At 39.6% G+C, this 22,072-nt stretch overlaps 1 protein-coding gene across 3 annotated transcripts in view; it reads left to right on the forward strand.

The window, feature by feature from the left end:
- The first annotated feature begins 1,750 nt into the window (after positions 1-1,750).
- The window catches only part of Grap2 (GRB2 related adaptor protein 2), a 61,606-nt gene continuing 41,284 nt past the window's right edge, over positions 1,751-22,072 (forward strand). Inside the window, exon 1 of one of the 3 annotated variants that reach the window (XM_074084533.1) lies at positions 1,751-2,082. The gene's annotated coding sequence lies outside the window, so the exon portion shown is untranslated. The remainder of the gene's footprint in view (positions 2,083-22,072) is intronic. The other 2 variants (XM_020174083.2, XM_074084535.1) reach the window with 2 other exon arrangements.

Raw genomic sequence — 22,072 nt, forward strand, 5'->3', positions numbered from 1 at the left:
TCACTTCCCTCCCGGTGTACTGTATCTGGTCTGCCTGTGAGTACTCACTACAAAAATTAATTCTCATTTAGAGTCTTCTGTCTGGGGCTCTCTTACTTGGTAAGGGAAGAAATTGTACTCTGCTTCCTGGGAAATAGTACCCTTTGGGAAAGTAGCTTCTCATTAGGGTTCAAGGTGAAGACACCATGACTGTTTCAGTATAGCACAATCCACATTTTTCCCTTCTTTCCACTCCCAGGCTATGGAAGCTGATTAAACACATCAAACCACTGACTTGGGAACCATTGCAGAATGAATTCTGTTTCAGAATTTGGAAACCTGGCAATGGAGCTATTCAATGTAATGATGGGATCCAAGATGGTCCTTAGACCATGAAGGCTGAAGAACTTTGAGGCCAATATTAAAATGTTATTTTTTTGAGATTGTCAATGTATTGTTATCTTTAAATTCTATATTTATAGCATGTGGAAATATAGCTTCATTTAAGAAACTTAGAAAACTTGTATTACTAAAAACAAAGCCTATTATTGTGAAATCAGGAGCAGCAAATGACTTCCTTTAACTAATTCAATGCATATTTTATGAGCACATACTATGACCAGGTATTTTGCTAATTCTAGGTCAGATTTTTCTTTCCTATTTCAATAAAAATGTTGAGCAAGCTAGGCACGTTGGTACACACCTATAATCCCAGAATTTGGGAGGTGGAGACAGGAGGAACATGAGTTCAAGACCAGCTTGGGCTACACAAAATCTTGTCTCAAAAAAAAAAATGTTGAGCAATTCTAACCAAGAAAACAGTTTTGAAAAGTAATTTTTGAACAAGGTTTGTACTATAAAGGGGCAAAGAAATGTAAAAGGATTCCATTTCATAGTGCAGAGGTGCAGGATAAGTTTAAGTTCTAGAATCCCAAATTGAGTCTTAATGAAATCATCTTTCTTGGCATTCCGTAGATTAATGCCAGGAACATCCCAACATTTCCTTCATCATTCTGGGTCTAGTCTCCAAACTCTGAAGGTGTCATTTAGCAATTAGCAATATGCCTGATTTTGTGCAAAACATGCATGTTGAGTATCCATTTGCTAGCAAACGAAAAGAGAAAGGAAGAGGCCTCTGTAGGTTGCAGGTGGTTTGGGGGGAAGGGCGAGTTCAAAATTTGAAGGTAAGAACTAAGGAAGTTGAAGGTGACAAAACTCAGTTAGTGAATAGGTCTTAAAATGCCCAAGAGTCTTTAGTGAAACTTGCTGAAAAGAAAGTGAAGTCTCAGAAATCTAAGGAACAGTTCTTTGACCCTGTGGCAAACCTGGAGTTAAAACGCAACCTGACGCAGTTTTTCTTCTTTCTTCCTTCTTCCTTCCTTCCTCTCTCTTTTTCTCCTTCCTTTCTTCCCTCTCTCCTTCCTTCTTTTCTTCCTTTCTTTTTTCATTTACTGTTTTCTGTCAAGAGTCATATTATGAACTATAGGTAACATTTGGACTGAAAACATTAAGAAAGCATTTTCTCTGAGATTTTTAACTTGGTAATTGATCCAGGTGGATTTAAATATATTTCCCGATATATTTTTCTCTGAATGCAAGGATGTACTAAGAGAAAAAGAATTTTCCTTCAGGCTTGCTGATGGACCATATCCAGTATTAGAAATTTTCTTATGTGAACATAAGTGTTCAGGGGGGATATTGTTAAAACTGAAACCAAACATAAAGAAGCAAAAGTGTTTCAGTGAACCTCCTGCGTTTTTGTTCAACTCTGGCAGCAAGAAAACAAAACCACATAATCTAAGGCTCACACCCAACTCTGTGCAGCCCCATATCTGCTAGTTCCTGTGTGGTTTGCCTACAGACTGCAGACTGGCTGGTTAGTTAGGAGGGGAGAACAAGAGGTAGGGAGGTAGAAGCACAATTAATGGATCTGTAGGCTTGTACCCTCTTTTGGTGTGGCACTTGGAAGATGGCACAAGGAAGGTCCATACTCTGAAATACAGTAATTTTGATGTTTGAGTTCATCTTTCTTCTTGCAAGAGAGGATTTGAATAACTGAGTGTCAAAGCCAAGACATAAACTCAACCTCTTCTCTTCCAAAAGGTATGTCATTATGCAACATCGGTACACATCCTCTGGAAATCTTGAGCAATTTTATGATTTACAGAATGTTCTCTATGAGTCAAATCTCATTAAAATGAATCTCGTTGGTTCTCTAAATATTGCTTTTAATATTTTAGATCTTTTGTCATGTATGTGTGGTGATAGTATTTGACTTCTATTAAATGAGTTTGAGAAGACTTGGTCCTTACTCAGCTACTAACAAAACCTCCGCTAATTGGCTTCAGATCCATCTTGGAAAAAGACTTTAGATGTTGGGTTCACATAAATTTTGTTGTCAAAATTTAAGCCAGATTGGAGAGCAGGAGGTGATAGAGGGCTGAGCAGCAATGAATGAACCCTAGACTCCAAGGTCAGGATTTCCCTCTTTGCTCAAATTGCTACTTCGTTTAGTAGTTACATTCCCTTTACAAAGAACTCCAGTTTGGGCTCCTTTAGGGAAAGAAAATTTCTCCTTGAACTATATTTTGAGAGGTATCATCTATCTTTGTCTCTTGGTTAATAGTTAGACTATATCCCTATGACTGTCTCTAGGCTAGGGGTCTACTTTAAAGATAGCTCTTTTATGCTGTTTTAACTATTCCTGACTATGAGAGGGTACAAAGATACACCAGAGATCTCACTAACTGAAAAGTAATTGTGTTTACTTGTAACAAAATATATGTAACTTACTTTGCATATTATTGAAAATATATATCTCTAAATAAACTAAGGGACATTGTGGGGATTCTTAGGATCTAAAAATCCAGCAGGAAAAAATTCATGTGCTCATGTTATCCTGAGAATGGGAAACTTCAGCCGAAACATCTTTTTTTCTGGGCAACCTTATTTATCATAAACTGTTTGTTTTTTAGTAGGTTCCTTTTTTCTTTCTTATTTTTGGTTTCAGAAAGAACCTTTAGTTTAAGTAAATCTCCTTCAGTAACCTGATATGAAATATAAAGCATCATGTTTATGGAATGATTTTAAAGTGATCCTCTTTCAAAAAGTATCCACTGTTAAAGAATGCAATGCAAATAGAAAACCACTTAAGTGGATTTAAATTTCAAGTTTCAAAAAATTCTGATTTGTACCCTCTTTTGAGAACTTTTTAAAAGAGAGATGACCCTGTATTATTGAGTAAAAGTTCTATTTTACATTTAGCCCATGTAGTAAATTATAATCTTATTCTCCCTAAATTGTAATAGCTTTTATTATTTTAAACATGACTTTACTAAAGCAGAGGGGAAGGAGGTGATTAATCTGTTCAGTATGAAGAAATATCTCTGTTGCCCATATAATATCCTTTTGAATATCTTCCACATCTTTGACCCTCTTGAAAATCCCTTTTCTTTTTTGTTTCAGTTGATCTCTGCCTACCTCATAGGGACACTGTAAGAATAAAATGAGCAGCAGAGATATGCAGTAGCTCAGGAAAAAGGCACTAGGAAAATGTAAGATGATATCAGCATTAATTATTTCTTTTAATCTTGATCATTTTCTCCCCATCTCTTATACTAAATACATCTCACTTGCTGCCTGGAGCCATTTCTTTTAGGACCAGTGCCTTCTGGAAAAGCTGACAATGATCCTAATTCTCACATATTCATTGATTCCCAGAGGTAATACCTGCTGATGTAGGTGGCCCAAAGGGCTCATGTCGGAACTTGAGCAGAACTTGCCTCTTTTCCTGGATCAAGAAGTCTGCAGTTCTCAAATATGTCTTTAAATGTGATACCATAAGGATTTCTTAAATAAGTAACAGTTGCTGCTAGATTAATCCTAGGGAGATTCTCCATGTTTGTGACCTTGTAAAACAAGCTCAAAACTCGTTCAAGAATCTTCATGAGTTTATTTATGTGAGTCTAAGGATAGAGTAGATTGGCCTCCATTTTATCCAGCTGAGCTATTTGCCCAGTGTATCTTGATCCTTAAAGAAGCACTGTGGCCTCCTGTGTCTGAGTCTGTTTTTTGCTGTTTATCCTTATTATTGTTTGTCCCTTGACAATTCTCATGAAAGCACACCTCATCTAACAAACATTTTACAAACATTTGTTGAGCAATTACTATGAGCCACACCCTGTGCTAGGTGCTGAGTTCTCTTCAGCAATGTTAATATTAGGTTTTGATAAATTTGAGCCAATGGGAATTCAAATAATTTTAACAAGGAGTTTTCTTTTTAATTATGCATTCACAGATAAAAATTTTCAAGAATTAAGTGAAACTATTACAAAGTACGTGGTGTTAAAAGTCTTACATGCTCTCCAAAGAAGATGTAAGACATAAGTCTTCTGAAGAAAGTGAATAAAATGTTTAAATTTAAAGAAAAGTTGAAATATTAGTACAATGAGTACCACTATACTTGCCACCTAGGTTTAATAACTGATAACTTTTTGCCGTATTTGTTCCCTCTGTAAGTATTTCTTTCTGAACTACTTGTAAGTTGCAGATAAAGTGGCATTTTACTCCTAAATAATTCAGTATACATCTAAGAATAAGGTCATTCTCCTATATAAGCAATACCATCATTATACCTAAGAAAAGTAATTCCTTAATATCATCCAATACCCAGTTCATATCTAACCTTTCCCAGTTGCCCCTCAAATGCTTTATATACCATCAAAAAAAACCCAAAACACCAGAATCTAATTTCAAAAAACAAATACATTTTACACTTGGGTTTTGTATCTCTTTATTCAACACTTTTTTTTAAGTTAGATCAGTTATCTTGTAGAACACCCAAAGTTTTAATTGGTTGCTGTGTCATGGTTAATTCCTTACTCTACACCCAGGATTTCATGTAGACTACAAGTTAGGACTAAAAGCATGCTTTGGTTTTGATGGGACATTTTTTTACACGGTGCACAGGTATTCGGTATTGCTTCTTATCCTGGGCGTACAATGCTGCTTTTTTCCATCCTCCTCACCCAATGGCTCAGTTAGCCATCTTGCTCTGGGGCTCTCTTTTCCCCCTTTGCAATTAGCAAGTAATCCGAGGGGTGTCATTTCAGCACCATGGTAATATCCTAAGTCCAACAAATTTCTATCCAGTAATTTTAAGTGATAATTCTTGTCTAAATGGGTTATTCTATTTATGGTCATATATATGATCATATATTTTTAATACACTTTTTTTTGGCAGTAGTGGGGTTTGAACTCAGGGCCTCGCACTTGTTAGGCAGGGGCTGTACCACTTGAGCCATGCCCCCAGCCCTTTTTTGCTTTTAGTTATTTTTTGGATAGGGTTTCAAGTTTTTGCCTACCTGGCCCTGGAATGTGATCTTCCTATCTATGCCTGCTACAAAAGCTGGGGGTTACAGGTACTTGTCATCACACCCAGCTTGTTGGTTGAGATGCGATCTTACTAACTTTTTGCCCACACTGGCATTGAACAGTTATCCTCTTAATCTCCAGCTCCCACATAGTTGGGATTACAGTCATGAACCGCCATGCCTGGTCTAATACACTTTGAGGAAGGATAAGATATACAAAGTCACCATTAGCAGCAGCAGCAGCTACTGTAGGAGATATCTATTGTGTAAGTTCAGATAGTAATAATAAGTGACACTGACTGAGTACTTGCTGTGCCGCCAGATATCCTGAGTTTGAGCCCAGTTAACTGAGTGAACTGGACAAGAAGTCGGTCTTTCTGCATTTCAGTTTCTTAAGCTACAAAACAAGAGTGATAATAGTACCTATTTCATGGTACTGTGAAAAGTTAATAATTTTACAGGTTTCCCAAACAGTGTGCTATTGTTGTTATTGGTACCACTAGCAATGCACTGATCTAACATGTTGCAGGTGTTAACTCATTTACCTCTCCTGGAACGATGAAGAAAGTGTTGATGTTACCCTTCTCTTACAAATAAGGAAACTGAGGCACAAAGAGTTCAAGCACCTTGCACAAGGTCATTCAACTAGTACAGAATAGAGCCAGGATCTGAACACAGGCGGTCTGACTCCAGAATATTCTCTCTGAAGACAGGCACATGGAATGAGAAGTGATGCAAAAGGAACTGAATGAAAATCAGCAAGAAGCCCCCCAATACACACCCAGACTTGGAGTTACTGAACATCTCGGTGTGTTCCACCAAAGCATACTTCACGTTTTGTTCTTGTGAATAAGAATAGCATTCTATCAGCACAGATAAGTGAACTTACTGCATTTACATAGCTTAAGACCCTGTATAAGAAACTTAAAATATGAAGTAATTGGAGATGAAGAGTAAGTCTAGGAAGGCAGAGAAAGAAGAAAAAAACTGAAGGGAGTAATACAAGAAGGGAGTTATGAGACCTCAGAGCCTCGGGGCAGAAAATGATATTTTGATAGAGTCAAGATGGAAAAAAAATATTCCTCTCATTTTTCACAGTCCTGTACTGTAGAAGGTTTTACCACTAAAATGGAAGAGTATAAGGCTTGTCAGATTTATAAGAGACTACAACAGGTTTCCTTATGGGACGATGGATAACTGTTGTTAGTAGGCGGATTCCCTAGTTGGTTATCTCATATACTCAGACATTCTGTAAGTCAGCCTTTGGCTTCAGAAACATAGAACTGTGTCCAGAAGAAGACTTACAAGCTAAGGATTGGTCCATGCCCCTTCATTAGCATTACAAAAGGGTTCCAGGGCTGTGCCAAGTACTACCCACTCTCCTTAAATTGCCATTACAGAAAGCTCTCAAGTGTAATTTTCTAAAGAGAACTAAAAATAAGGGAGAAAAAAATCCAGCATTAGTAATTTTTTTATGCATTTCTAACCCCGTCATTGCTAAATCGTTTATGCCTTTTCATGTTTTTAATGAAAAGCAGCCTAATTGATCAATTGGTCATGAATAATACTTTTTCATTTGTTCTTCTCTATACCCCTCAGCCTTCGAGAATCACGGGCATGATGTGTTGGCCTACACATGGTTTATGATTTGTGTCTTTTGTCTTGCGCTTTATGGGAAAATATTAGAAACAAACCGTTGAGAACTCCTTAAGAACTCAGCAAATAATAAGTAGATAGTTCTCTTGTTAAATATTATTTTAAAGAAAAATCTTTCTAAATAAATAGGAAATTATTAGGAAAGTATCCAAATAGGAGGGAAAACCTAGTTGATTTGTAATTTGAAAGTTCTTATTATCTTATAGATCATAGAATTTAAGCCCTTTAGGGAACTAAATATGAAGTCAGTTGAAAGGCTTGCCTCCCCTAGATAGAATTTTTCCAAAAATATGGATTATTGAATCAGGAATGGTAGCAGGAGGATCTCCATCATACATTACATCTAAGAAAAGTGTCAAACTGCCAGGGGCCGTTGGCTCATGCCTGTAATCCTAGCTACTCAAAGCCAGCCCAGGCAAATAGTTTGAGAGACCCTAGCTCAAAAAAACCCTTCACAAAAAGGGCTGGTGGAGTTACTCAAGGTGTAGGCCTTGAGTTCAAGCCCCAGTACCGCAAAAAGAAAAAAAAAATGCTGATATCCACAGTACATGGGTTTCAGAGGGGGAGGGTGGGAGGATCGCAGACACATTTGGGAAGCTAGTAAGTTTCCCAAAACCTCACCCCAGAGAAGAAAAAAAAACCCTGACTAATACTCAACCTCTTAAAACATTACACAAAATTTCTGTGGTGTCCATACTTGCACAATAAGAAACTTTTCCTTAGGTGCAGTTATTTTACTCTGAACCTGATAGAGCTTTAGAAAGGGGTTTCACACATTATCTCATTCAATCTAGCTATGGTCTTTGAGGTATATAGACCACATATTTTACTTCTCATTTTGCAGAGGGAAAAGGCAAAGTTCAATGAGTTTAAGTGACTTGCTTGCGGTAATTTTGCTAGTGTCTGCTGGGACTTAGCACCAAGTCTAAGTTGTAGCAAAAGACACACACACACACCACACATACACATCACACACACATATATCACACCACACCACCCCACCCTACCCCACCCGCACTGCTCTGAGCACAACATTCTTGTCACAGGAATCCTTGCTAGGCTTCTGCAAATCTGAATTGTGGCTCTATGGAAAACTGACATGACCTTGAACAACTACCTAACTTCTCTGGGCCTCAGTTTCCTTCTCAATTACGTGAGAGCTCAGACCACGTGTTCTCTGGAGCCCTTTGGTCTCCCACTGAGAACAGAGGGAAATGACTTTTTCTGCTCTAGATGACAAGACCCTTCACCCTTCCCTGTAGGTCATGAGAGCTGGCATCCAGTTCCTGATGGATGCCTTTGCAGGGTCCAAATCTTATTAGGGACTATAAATATCAATCGTGCCTTCATGGGCTGCTCTTGCCATCCTGCTGGTTGCTCATTTGCTGCAGGCCTGACTATTTCACAGCAATTATCCTCTGACCCCATGCTCGGCAGTGGGCAGCCAAACCACAGTATTTTATTATTCCTCACAGGCAGTTCAGAGAGCCACATGGAATAAGTAATGCTGATGGACTTACGTAGGCCTGCTAGGCCCTATGCTTCTAAGAGGTTGTTTCTTTGGAAGGACACAGAGCCTCCCACCTGATTTTTCATTATTAAGAGTGATATCCTTTAATATCCCTGAAATGGTGGTTAAAGACTCATGAGAGGGCCTGTAGCTCTGAACACAGAAGCCCTGAGACTAAAAAAGGACATAACCTTCCCTCCCCTAGGTGCTATTAGCATGGACATGCTAGCTACCTCCATGGCCAGGAAGGTGGCCGTCTCTACTTGTGAGTGGTAACTGATGGAGGAAATCAATCAGCCTTCTTGCCCTTTAAATTTTCTTTAAAAAGAAAGGGCTTTAGGCTGACAAGTAGGATCATGTCTACTTCTTACACCTAAGTGTGTAATTTATAATGTACTCCTTACATGTTAGGTCTGTGGGCTGTGGGAGGTAATGAGTTCAGTGATGAGAGTGACGGAACATGATGAACTCCTGCCTTCTGAGTTCTATTCTCAGCCTTGAGGATGACTTAGTGTGCCCAGCCACTGCTCTGTCCTTGAGCAAAGTGATAGGAGACTTGGGAAGATTCAGTATAGCCACCCCCAAAGCATTTGTGTTATCTTTGATAGAATAGAAATTTGTGATGTTTACTTGTGAGATGTATAACATGGTATTTCTTACTTAAACAAACTCATTCTGTGGAATTTTGATTTTCTAGATTTTTTTTTTTTTTTTGGTGGTGGTGATACTGGGGATTGAATTCAGAACATTGTGCTTGCTAGAAAAACGCTCCATCACTTGAACCATGCTCTAATTCTTTTGCTTTTAGTTTAGCTTGTTTTTTAAATAGGGTCTTATGCTTTTGCCCAGCTAGTTTTGGAGCCCAATACTCCTACCTCCGCCTCTCAAGTAACTAGGATTATAGGCATGCGCCACCAAACCCAGCACGAGATCAATATTTTATAATAGACTACAATTCATTTTATGAACTGTATGACTTGACAGTACCTGTAAATACCAAATAAACAAAGGAGAAAGTGTGAAGTAAAGAAATCCACTAGGTGGAGAGAAATTTCCCATACCTAGAACAAGAGTGATGGAGCTTTTAGACAGTAGACTTCGTTTTTTTTCCAGCAAGGACGTGCAACTTCTATTTTAAAATTAAGATGTAAGGAAGTAAGATTTATCATAGAGCCGACTTTGTCAGCTCATATTATTTCATAAAGTGAAGGGTCAATTCAGTGTTATTACCATCAAGAGAATTGCTGTAATACTTTGTCATGTAGATGCTATAAAAAATTACCTGTCTGGTTACTTTAATTCATCTTTTGGCTACCGTCTGCAAAAATCCCTTCAATCCCTAGCTGACAGGCACCCAGATGTACTAAGAACATGTAGGGCAATAAAAACAAAAACATGATAGAGTCCTTTTCCCTAAGGAACTAACAATCTCTTAGAGAAACTAGGACAAACAAAAGAAAATGCTACTGCAATACAGAACTCATGATGAGGAGATCACAGAGTAAATGGCTCCAGGTGGGGAGTTTTAGAGAGGGCTTCTTGGAGGAGGTATACCTGTAGGTAAAGGAGTTACACCTGTCTCAGCAAAACAAGGAAATTATGGGAGCACAGGGTTTTATTCACTGAAGATGCTTACTTTCCAAATAAGTACAGAAAACCTTGTGAACTTTTTTCCCTTGGGGATCCAGCAATTAAAGTTTTGCCATTGGAAACTGTATGTCAAGTTCTTTTCCCAAATAGGCTGCTCTTCTACTTTCAATCCCCCCAATCTCCTTTTTCAAGCATAAAAATCCTGGGTTCTTTTAACCTCCTTTCCTGTGATGCAGTTTTGCATGCACCATCATTTTAAGGGCTCACCTGTAAAGAGAATCTAGCTCAAGGCCCTTCTTGAATGATGGTGCCCAGAATAGAACAGAGCTCTCCAGGAGTGTTCCAATAACGCAGAGCACCATGGGGCAGCTCCTCCCGTGATCTATAATATGGCCCACAATTGCATTAGCCTTTTTGGCATTCATGTCACACTATTGACTCATAGTGAAATTGTGGTTATCTAAAACCCATGAGTTCCCATGAATACTATTAAACCAGACCTTCCTTATTCAATACTTACACTATTGACTTTTTTAAAAAATCCTCTAGGCACGAGGTTTAAATGTAGTGACATATATCCTAATTCACTTGATCATGTTGATAATAACATGGCAAAATATTCCAGAACTATCATATTAGTTCTTCCTGCCTAGCATATGAGTGCTTATCTGCTGGTGTGGCAGCTCAGCTAATCTCCTTCTGGATCCCTGGCCTAAAAAGGGTCAGAACTTTATTCTCTCTTTCTTTTGCCTAAATCACCTGCAACCCTGGTCAAATCTGCATCTTTGGACAAACTAGTGTGTCTCAGTCTTCCTTGTTATAAAATAGGAACAAAAGTGAAGAGCCATTGCCTTCCCGAAGATATGCAACTCTGAGCGAAATAAGTGCAAAACCCCAAGTAAGTGTTCCTCGGAGACAGTAAAAGGTAAGAGGAGGAAAAATTTGTTTCAGGCTCTAGGCAACTTGCAAAAAGATACAATTTTCCTTATTACTACCATTTCATCTAATACACAGTCATTTGTGCAACTATTTGAAAGATGTAACTGGGTTATCTGATTTTAGGTTCTAGTAGCATCGTGATGTTAATATAATTTTTGCGTACAGTTATTTTCAATTTGCATAAATGCCATAAGGCATTTCTTCTTTGCTTTGACAGACCCACTGAAAGTGACTCTCAAGTTGTGTAAGTGTGTTTGAGTTAGGGCAGCTTTAGTATAACAAGGGCCACTGGTAGCTCACACCTGTAATCCTAGCTACTCTGGAGGCAGAGATCAAGAGAATTGAGGTTTGAAGTCGGGCCAAAGTCAGAGAAATAGTTCATGAGACCCTATCTTGAAGATACCCAACACAGAAACAGGGCTGGCAGAGGACTCAAGTGGTAGAGTGCCTGCCTAGTAAGCATGAGGCCCTGAGTTCACACCCCAGTACCACCAACAACCAAATAAGTAAAAGTATAACAAGGGCCAATGCATAACACTTCTCCCCTATTCTTTTGTCTGTGATGAATTTGTCAAGTTCCTGGAGAGTCCCTAAGGATTGTACCCATCCAGGTTCATAAGGAAATGGGGTTGAAGTTTTATTTAAGCAATAAAACACTCAAGCAGTGTTTTCCTAAAACAAGGAAAATTAATTGATTAATTAATTAAAATTAAGTGTCTCTCTTCTCTCTATCCCCTGCCCCACCATCCTAACCCTACCCTCTTCCATTATAATGCAAAGATGACAATGACCTTGGAGTTTAGGTTTCTGTCCAACTTTTGGAAACCTCAGAAAGTCTTACCAAAGTAGTGGTTCCTACATCTTTATCCCTGGCCAAAGCAAAGAGCTCACTGGTAACTCATATAGTATTTCTCATTTCAAACTAATAGAAATGTCCTATTTCAAAATATCCCTGAGAACAGTTTTGTTCATTACAGAAAGGTACAGAGAACATCCCAAATTTGCTAGCCTGTCATTCCAATGCAAATTTTAGTGTTGCTCTTGTGCTTTTGTAATTATCAAGTCTTATAGCTCCCAACCCCACACCCTTTGCTGAGAATGGGACTTCTGGTCTCTGTACTTGAGTGTATGTGATCCAGGACTAGACTCTCAGGCCCTTTCTTGAAACTCCTGAATCAGAATCTGAACTTCAAAAAGATTTACCTGGTGATTTTCGTGCACAATAAAGTCTGGGAGGAATTGATCTAGGTGAAGGGTTTCACCCATTTTACCCACCACCTATCTGTGTTCTAATACAAAATGTGCAATATCCTCGTCATGTTTTTAAGTGTAGTGTTGTTAAATAAAATGTTACCAGAGTCAAATGTTTGCTATAAATCTATTTTTTTCTTAGTGTATATCAAACCAGCTTGAATACTCTTTACTTCTGGTTCTTGTAGAGCACCTACCCTACCATGAGGAACATTTGGCAATGCCACGAGACATTGTCACTTGTCTTAATTTGGGCATGGGTACTGCTGATGGGTAGAGGCCAGGGTGCTGCTAAGACTGTATAATGCACAAGATGGGTCTACAATAAAAACTTAACTTCCCAAAATGTCAATGGTGACAAGGTTGAGAAACCCTGTTGTAGAGGTATATGGTTTTATAGAGAAAGACTCTGTCAGTGTGCAAGCTTGAATAGTAGAATTGCTGCAGGAAAATGGAGCCATGTGGTGTGATAATATGGCCAGGCAAAGAACAAACTGGGCAATGGCCAGAGTGGCAATGGTAGAGGCTGGGGAGAGGGCAGGGAGTAGAGAATCCTGCCTCAGGCCAGAGAAGACATCTGGGATAGGTTGTCACCAGTGTTCTGTGCAATCAGCTTCTATAACAGGTCCGGGTTCAGGGACTAAATGCCAGGTGAGAGCTGCAGGAGGTCTTGAAGGAGCTATGCCCAGGAGAGATAGAAGAAAAAAGAGAGAGAGAGAGAGAGAAAGAGAGAGAGAGAGAGAGAGAGAGAGATTGATTCTGTTCTACAGTGGTAAGGCCTGAAGAGCCAGAAAACATTTTGAGTCTTAGCAGAGAAATAGCAGAATGGATTTCAGGTAAATCCAGTAAAAAGTGACTTAGGAGCATGGCAGAATGCTGCTTGCTGGAACTGGGACACCTCAGAGCCAGGGCAGCAGCAGTGACCTGGTGCAGGACAAGCTGAGTGTTCAGTTCCAGTGAGCCGCTTAAATCCCTCCCAACCCAGAAAAGGCTTAGTGCTAAGTATACAGTTTGCTTGACTTATAAGAAGCAGTCAAGTGCTTCCAGCTATGGAGAAAGTTACCTGAGAAGCAAGCCAGGGCCTGACCCTGGCCACCACAAAACCATAGGATTAGAGTTTGAGAGGTCCTCCTGGTCATTTCTAAATCATTTCAGAAAGATTATCTACTCTTGGACTTTAAATTTTCCAGAGAAAGATTTCTGAAGGACTGTTGTGCCTTATAATCCATCTAAGTCACATCTACTGCCCCATTCTTGACCCTGCCTCCCTCTTGCTGGGACATAGGCAGCTTTCTTTCATCCTTCCCTGAACATAATGTACTTTCTAACATTCCTGGAAGTAAATAACACCAACCACCCTCCCTCTGCCACTGCCAGGCACAAGCTTCCCTTTTCTAGGCTAGAGATCACAGTTCCATTAGCGTGTCACCCTGAGTGTCTCTCAGTAACCTTTTCATTCCTTTATAATCCTCTGGACCTGCTCCAAGTCTTGCCTGCTGGTGACAGTTACCACCAAAATGTTTTTATTAAATGTATCCAGGTGCAGACTGCCCTTTTGACCATAGAGAGCAAAGAAGAGAGAATATTCACAGCTTTGTTGGTTTTTATTATCTCTCTTCTTTCTCCAAGGAGTTGTCAATTTTGGCTAAGTTTATAGTCTAGTCAGAGTGAATAGTCCTTGGGCTAAGTTACATCAAAACATTTTGGTATCCTGCAAACATATCCACTGTGACCCTCACCTAAGGACAACAGACTATGCTGTCATATAAAATAGTCTGATGTGAATTTAACTGTAACTGTAACTGGGATAAATTTATTTTCTCAGCTCTAGAGACGACACTCTTGCCATGTGGGTTTTGTTTCAAATGAACTGCAAAGGGATTTGTTCAGCTGGATTCAGTCTCTTTGCTGCAACTGGATTAATTTCATTTCACATCATGGCTCTAAGTAGGAAAGTAAACTGATTTGCGGCACACTAAATGGATATGTTGATGCCTCCAACATCAGTAAGATTTATTCCAAGTAGATTGCAACAATGATGGTATCCTGGTTGTTTTCCCTTCCATCAAGTAGTTGCTGAAGTGCATCGCTTTAGGACGGGCTTTGGAAAACAGTTTATTGATGTTACAATAGATTGGATGTTATGGAATGAGAGAGAAGGCAGAAGTGTCAAGTGAGGTGAGCATTCCTCTCCTCCCAGATACTGGGAAACGATCAAGTTCTTTACTTTCCAAAAAAAATACACACACACACACTATCTTTTTTTCTATTTTTTTTTTTTTGGTTGTTATGGTTTTGTTTTTTTTTTTTTCCTGTACTGGGGCTTGAACTCAGGGCCTTCACCTTGAGCCACTGCACCAGCCCTATTTTTGTGAAGGATTTTTTGAGATAGGGTCTTGTGAACTATTTGCCTAGGCTGGTTTCAAACCTGGATCCTCCTGCTCTATGCCTCCTGAGTAGCTAGGATTACAGGTATGAGCCACCAGTGCCCGGCTCTATACCATGTTCTGAATCTTTGTGTGATGCTTCACAAGGCACTGCTCAAGATAGACACACCCAGGCTATGTGCCTGCTGTGTGCCTGCACCGGGCCAAGCACTGCCACCTTCTGCCTCACTCCATGTCTGCTTTCCACATTCAGCTCCTTCTCCTGCATCAGTTTGTAAGGCCACCATCTCATCCTTCTTCTAGGACTCTCAATTTCTGTCTATGTGGGGGCCAGCCCTCTCCTTTCATTTCTCCTGAATGGCCAACTTCATCCTGGCTTGTGCTTCTGACACATTAAGGCTGCAATTGGGAATTTTCCTGATTTCTATAGCTGGTAGGTTCTACAGCAGTAGCTATTTTCTGAACTTGTGGAGATGAGCCTGGGGTGTCACAGGACTGTTATATGGAGCAAATGTAATCATAGGTATAAAAAAGCAATTTGTAATCTGCAACATGCTCTCCAAAAGTAAATTATGACTGTATTATGTGACTTTGGGGTTTAAAAGGCAGGTGGATTATATAAAAATTCAGTAAGACTCCATAGCACAGTTGAAATAAAAAATTAGGGAATTTGGTGCATTGACCCTTCTATCAATAAGCTACAGGCTTCTCAATAATTTTTATAGTCAAAACATGCCCACTGATTTGAGAACACACACTCTGTTCCAAAGAAAATGTCTGCTCACCATTCTGGAACAAAGTCCTTTTCTCTTGCTTGAGTTCCCCTGTCCCTCACATCACCTCTCCAAATCCTAACCAACCTTCAAGGGCTAGCCCCAGTTCTTCCCCAGACAAAAGGAATTTCTTTCTCCCTACACTCATGTCAGTGTTATGATAGAATTATTTATATGGGTAATAATCACCCTGAATCTGCTGTGGACTGCTGATGGGGAGGGGCAGTCTCCTTCTTCCTTCCCCACAGTGCTGTCTGCACCACTGGGAATAAAAGTGAATAGAATCAACAGCTCAAATTAGAGACAGGAGGGAACTCCATGGAACAATTGTCCTACAAAACACTTGTCCCCAGAGGCTGGTCACAGATTTAGAAGTCTTTACCTAAGCAACTGGAACACCTCATCTGAAATGGAACAGAGTCTATTAAATAGACTCATAAAAAAACCTATGAGGGGATGGCGGAGTGGCTCAAGTGGTACAGCACCTGTCTAGTAAGCAAGAGGCCCTGAGTTTGAACCCTAATGCCGCCAAAAAAAATCCTATGAGTAGCAGGGTGTGATGACTCACACCTATAATCCTAGAACTTGGGAGGTGGAGACAGAAACATTGTGAGTTTGAGGTCAGCATGGACTATACAATGAAACCCTGTCTAAAACAAACAAAACTCTATGATAGGTTTGTTATTATTCTCTGAACTTTTCTGTACACTTGAAATTATATATATATATATATTTGAGGAGGTCAGTATTGGGGTTTGAACTCAGGGCCCTCCACTTGAACCATGCCCCCAGTCCTATTTTATATTTTTAAAAATTCATAAAAAGACTACATCTGACCTAAAAGTGCAAGCTGAGTGTTTCCTCATAACTTGATTTTCAGCCTATGCGTTTTGCTGTAGTTTGAATTATAAAAGTCAATCTTCACAACTCATTTATCTACTGAACAGGTAGATAAATGAAATCCCAAGTTCTTAGACTGATGCATACAATGCAAGTTGTACTGCACCCTTATTGAAAAGAACTTGTAGAGTGTGAGGCTCTTGGAGAATAAAAAGTACCACATTTTAGCACATTAAGAAAAAAAATCTAGTCAGGTGTGATGGTACATGCCTATAATCCCAGCACATGGGAAACTGGCAAGAAGATTGCAATTTGAGGTTAGCCTGGGGCTATAGTGTGAGACACTGTCTCAAAAAAAAAAAAAAGCAAAAAAACCGTTGAACTCTTTTATTATTTTAATACTTTGGCAAGGCAGAAATGATTTTTTTGGCAGATGACTTTTTAAGGAAATATTAATATTAACAAATAATAAATATTATGATTAAGATATTAACCATGAAACTACTGGCAAGTACATAACAGGTGTTCAACAAAGACCACATACTTGAAAACACAAGATACCTTCAGCATTTAAAATGGCAGGCAGTGAGGACAGTTTCCAGTTGCTTCCCTTTGATTCCCATTAGAAATTATTGTTTCAAAATAGGAAGGTGGAGACAGGTCAGACAGTGCTATGGAAACTGCATTATTGAGACCAGCTTGTGATTGTGTTGGGAGTGAAGCAATCCACACAATTTATTGCTATCGTGGATTAGAGCCCTTGCCCTTGCCCTTGCCCCTGCCCCTTCCCCATACCAAGCTCTCAAGCTTCTGCTCTTTCATCAGCAGCCCAAGCCCCACTTTGATAATTCCATGCAACACAGTCCTGGCACAGACCCCTAACTTCAAATTCCAGCCCGTTTCCCTAACAACATGCCTTCTCCACTCACCCGCCAGCTGCTTCTTGTCCTCAGACACTGCCCCCCTGAAATAGGGAGCTTTCGACAAGTTAAAGGGGGAAATGTAAAATTACCTACTCTCTCAGTGTTTTCAGTATTTTGTAGACTTAAATAAGAGCTCTTGTACAAAACCATTGAACTCTTTCTTAAGATATGCTAATTCTTTTTCTGTCTTTGAACTGTTGGCCTTCTGGCTGTCTGACTAGTTATTACCTCAGGTACGTTTGGAACTCTTCTTGCCCTAACCATTCTGAAATGTAATTAGCATTGCCACACGGCATGGGGCTAGGCTCTCGTGCGATGATACAAATCCTGCAGAATTGTGAAAACTCCCGTGCTCAAAAAAAATCACCCAGAAAAACCCATGGATTGAGGGAAAATTAAAACTGGTGATTTCAAGGCCCTCCTCTTGCCCACATGTTTGATATGTCTAAGAATTCAAACGTAGAAGGGTTTGTGGTTCTTCTGTTTAAAAAAATGAAAGCAATTCTGTTTTCTTAGAACTCTGCTTATGCAACTTGGCTGCTGTCACAGCTCTGGGTCAACCAAATCCCAAATGCTACCTTTTCTAGCTCTTTTTTTTTTCTCTCCTGTCAAGAAATACATAGCATCTTAATGCATAATCACATTTATCCTTGCAACAACAAATGGTATACAGAGAATGAATAGTCACTAGGAGCAGTTAAGAAGTATGGGGAAACTGAGGCTCAGAGAGGTGCTGTCACTCATGTATTGTTCACACTCTTTCTGGAAATTCCCCTTCTCTTCCACTGCAGAAGGAGCTGTTTTCTGAATTGAAAACCATTTCTTGCTGACTGCTCAGTTATTTCAAAACTTGTTTCTAAGTTTGGGATCAATCCCAGCTGTTATGAAATCTTTTGTGAATAATAATGAAGTTCTTCATTCCTAGGAAACCAAAAGGTTATCTCTTCTAGTTCATTGCAGGGCATTTTGGATGCCCCAGCTAGGCTGTAAGCAATTGGAACTCTCTAGAAAGAGCTTGCCTGGCTCTGCCATTCAGCTTGTTTGTAAGTCTATAATGTGTTTTAATGTGTAGAGTTGTATTATATAAACAATCATTTTTCACTATTATAATAACATTTTCCCTTAATTGCAAAAATATTTCTGACCTGAATTTATTCTTGTCATAGCTGTGCAAGCAAGCAGAGTCTTGTTTGCCTCTACAATATATTAAAAATGTATTAATTAGCTTCTCCATGCTGCCCAAACAAGGATCAGGAAGGATTTATCTAAATCATGAAAAGCAAAATGAAGCTAACACTTTATTAATTATATTTTAAGAATAGTCTCAGAATTAAGTGTAGCAAAACTTAAGCCTCACATTTGAAAAGAGGTAGCAGAAAACACCACTCAATTAATAAAACCTTTATTTAGCATCTACTGTGTAGAGATTCTGAAAGGCCAAGGAGGGCAAGACATAAAATTGGCCAATTTAGTTTTATGGTCATAGTTAAAAGGCAATAAAAGGCAAGGCAATGTAAGTGTTTTGATTTAGGGTCAATTAACTTCAATATGTTAGATTGAGCCATATGAAATTGACAAATCGAACCATTTTCTAAACCCAGAAAGTGGCAATTTCATATGATTCAACCTAACATGAAGGTAATGTAGCAGCCCCTAAACCATTATGCTTTTCATTTTCTTTCGATTTTTTCAACTAAGTGGTTCGTTTCAGGTTAAAGTTGTCATTATTAGAACAGCCAATACTAGAAGGTAAATAGAGGTCAGAGATTCGACTCTGCTTTTTTTTTGTGAACTCATAAGTAACATTTTTTGTAGGGTTCTTTTTTTTTTTTAATCTGTTTATAATACTGGGGATTGAACTCAGGGACTCAAGCTTGCTAGGCAAGTGCTCTGCCACTTGAGCCATGCCCCTAGTCCTATTTTGGAGTTTTAAAGTTTCTGATTATATTAGACCCTTCTCTTGATTCCATTTAGAGTCATTGTCCCTGGCCTCTCATGCATGACATTCCCTGGCTCAATTCTCCCACCACTTCCTTTGTCACCTTCGTACAAAACCATCATCTCCATCCCCACCAACTGGGCAGAGATGTTGGATTGTAGGACTTCTGTGAAATACTTATCCATGGAGATTAAAAATATCTAGTTTTGCCAGTTGATCCTGAATTTCAGGGCCACTCATGTATTCCACTAAATCCACTCTTCTAGTTCCTTCAACATTTAACATATATTTACCAAGCACCTATTTTGAGCAAGCATTGGAGTATGTCCTCTGGAAAATATTAAGTTGTATCAATTATTATGTATATCAATGCATACATTAATATAAATATGAGTTTAATGCTGACCATCTACCAGAAACATCCAAGCCCTTGACATGTATTAATCTACCCCAGGGGTAGGTATCATTGCTACCTCCATTTTAAAGATGAGAAAACTGAGGCCAGAGAGGTTAAGTGAACTCCTAGCATGCAAGCCCTTAACCAAGGCATCAATTATTCATCTGGGAAAAGCAAGTGCTTTTCCTAGACCATGAATTCAAAGTGTGACAAATTTTCAGTGCCTGCTGATATCCTGAGATAATGACTATCAACCCAGGCCTACTTGGGTCTAATGTCAGGGTATACTTGCTCCTGGAACACTCCTAAGAAGGCCTACCTGCCCCCATGTCCCTAGCACACACAAGAACACATGCATTGCATGGCCTATTCTTGCAGAGTTCTATCTTACCCTAAATCTTATCACCAAGGTCTAGGCACTATCAAGAAAATGATCACTGTTCTTCCCGTTATGCCCAATGTGCGAGCCCTGATAACACATCTAAATTCAAAGAAAATTGACACAAGTCATCTCAGTCAACCTGAAAAGTCAGATGACTCATTCATACCCTTCACACAGGGCTCCTGCCTGGCGCCCTGGTTCTCCTGAACTGGCCCCAGGCATCCTGCAACCCAAGTGCAGCTGGGTGCTCCATTGATCTCACCTCTGCCTGGGAGGCAAGTGTTGACTTTCTTTGCTGAGGCATTGGAGTTGCCTTTGGGTTACATGGCAAACAGCCCCTCTTCTGTGCTGACTGTGCCCCCACTGTGTATGCCCCTAAGGGCAGGCTAAACAAGTTCGCCTTGCAAAAAATAGCAGGGAAGATGCTGGCTCTTCAACCCCCACAGTAAGTGCCATCACTCTGGAGGTAAAATCATGATATATAAATATGACTCGATTTATGTCAGGTCTTATAAATACACATGCACATGTGGATGTTGAAACTGTGAATGCTCTGATAGCCCAAAGCAAAACTAAACAAAACAACTTACTGTCTCATTAGAAAGACATGACCTGGTAGGCCGACTTACCACGTGTGTGCTGGTAGGCCCAGCTTACTAAGGAGGCTAAGACAGGAGGATCACTTGAGCCCAGGAGTTCAGAGATCAAGATCAAACTGTGCAACATAGCAAAACCCTGTCCCCCCACCAAAAAAGAAAAAGAAAAATGGGTAGTGTAACTTTTCTACACACACACCCATAATGCAAACAACCAAAGAGCTGGATGCTCTAGCAATGATGGACTATTAGCATATCTAAGGATTTTCTTGTTTAAATTTAAACTAGGTATGTAAATTTATTGAGCTTTCTTAAGATTAATATTCTATTTCAGTCTGTAACCAGATAGTAAGTACAGGAGCCAGCCTGTGGGGTTACAATTCCAGCTCTACAATTTGCCACGTGTGTGACTGGGCAAGTTACTTACCCACCCTAGGCCTTCATTTCCTCACCTGTAAAATGGGAATAATAAAATTAAAATGAACTCTCCTGACTTCATGGTAAAGAGCAGCTGAGATGCTAGAGAACATGTTTACTGCAGTGCCTGACTGTAATGAGCCATCAACATGTGAATTATTTGTATTAGTAATTTGAAATGGGTCCACACATTCCCAGTAGGAAACCAGTGAGCTGTGGTTTTGTTTTTAATTTTTAACTGTAATCTTGGAGGTGCTTTAATCTCAGCTGTTTGTCTTTAGTGTTCATAGACAAGAAGATGTTTAGCCGTCCTTGGAGTGCAATCTTTCCTTTCATTAAATGCCATTATTAAGTATCTTTGAGTTTCACTTCCACAGTAAATGATCCAGGTTACTTAATGGCTCTGTTTTACATGCTTTAATCATTTATTTGAACTTCTCAACCATCTCTAGACGCAGTGCACACAAAAGCAGTGTCAAGAAAAATAAGGTTCTGAAATTCTTTATCATTTGCAGCCTATTAGCTCAAATGTTTGAAACCCACTGTTGATGAGAACAAAGTTGAGTTCTTTACCATAGTGGTCAGTTGGCTTCACTATGTCACATTGCCAAAGCCACCTCATTCTCAAATCCATAGTTCAGCACAAGCCAAACCAGAGGAGACCAGAGACGATTCATTCATTCGACATGTATTGAGTGCTTGCTGTATACCAGGCAGCATGCTGTGCTCTAAGATCACAAATAAGATCCTCACTACTAAGAGCAGAATACAACTTGAGAGAGAAGGCACCAGAGTAAACAAATCATTGCAAATGATTTCCATTAGGGGTTGTACTAGACATGTACAGTGGAGGTCAGGATACCCTTGGGAAGAAGGGAAGAGGAAGGATTAAGCTCAGGGAAGGTTTACAGAGAAGATGACTGCCAAGCCAGAGTTAAAGAGGAGCATATTCAAGAAAGAAGAAGTACCAGGAGTCTGTTTGGGTATCTTATGGCCAGGTGGCCTTACATGGTAGGTGGGGCTGGTATGGCTGGAAGGAAGCAAAGACAAACAGCTACACAGGCTGAGCAGCACCTGGCCAAAAAGCCTGAGCTTTGTCTTGCAGGTGTGGTGAGCCAGGA

This window comes from Castor canadensis, chromosome 8 (assembly GCF_047511655.1).
Source record: "Castor canadensis chromosome 8, mCasCan1.hap1v2, whole genome shotgun sequence".
NCBI classification, from domain to species: Eukaryota; Metazoa; Chordata; class Mammalia; order Rodentia; family Castoridae; genus Castor; species Castor canadensis.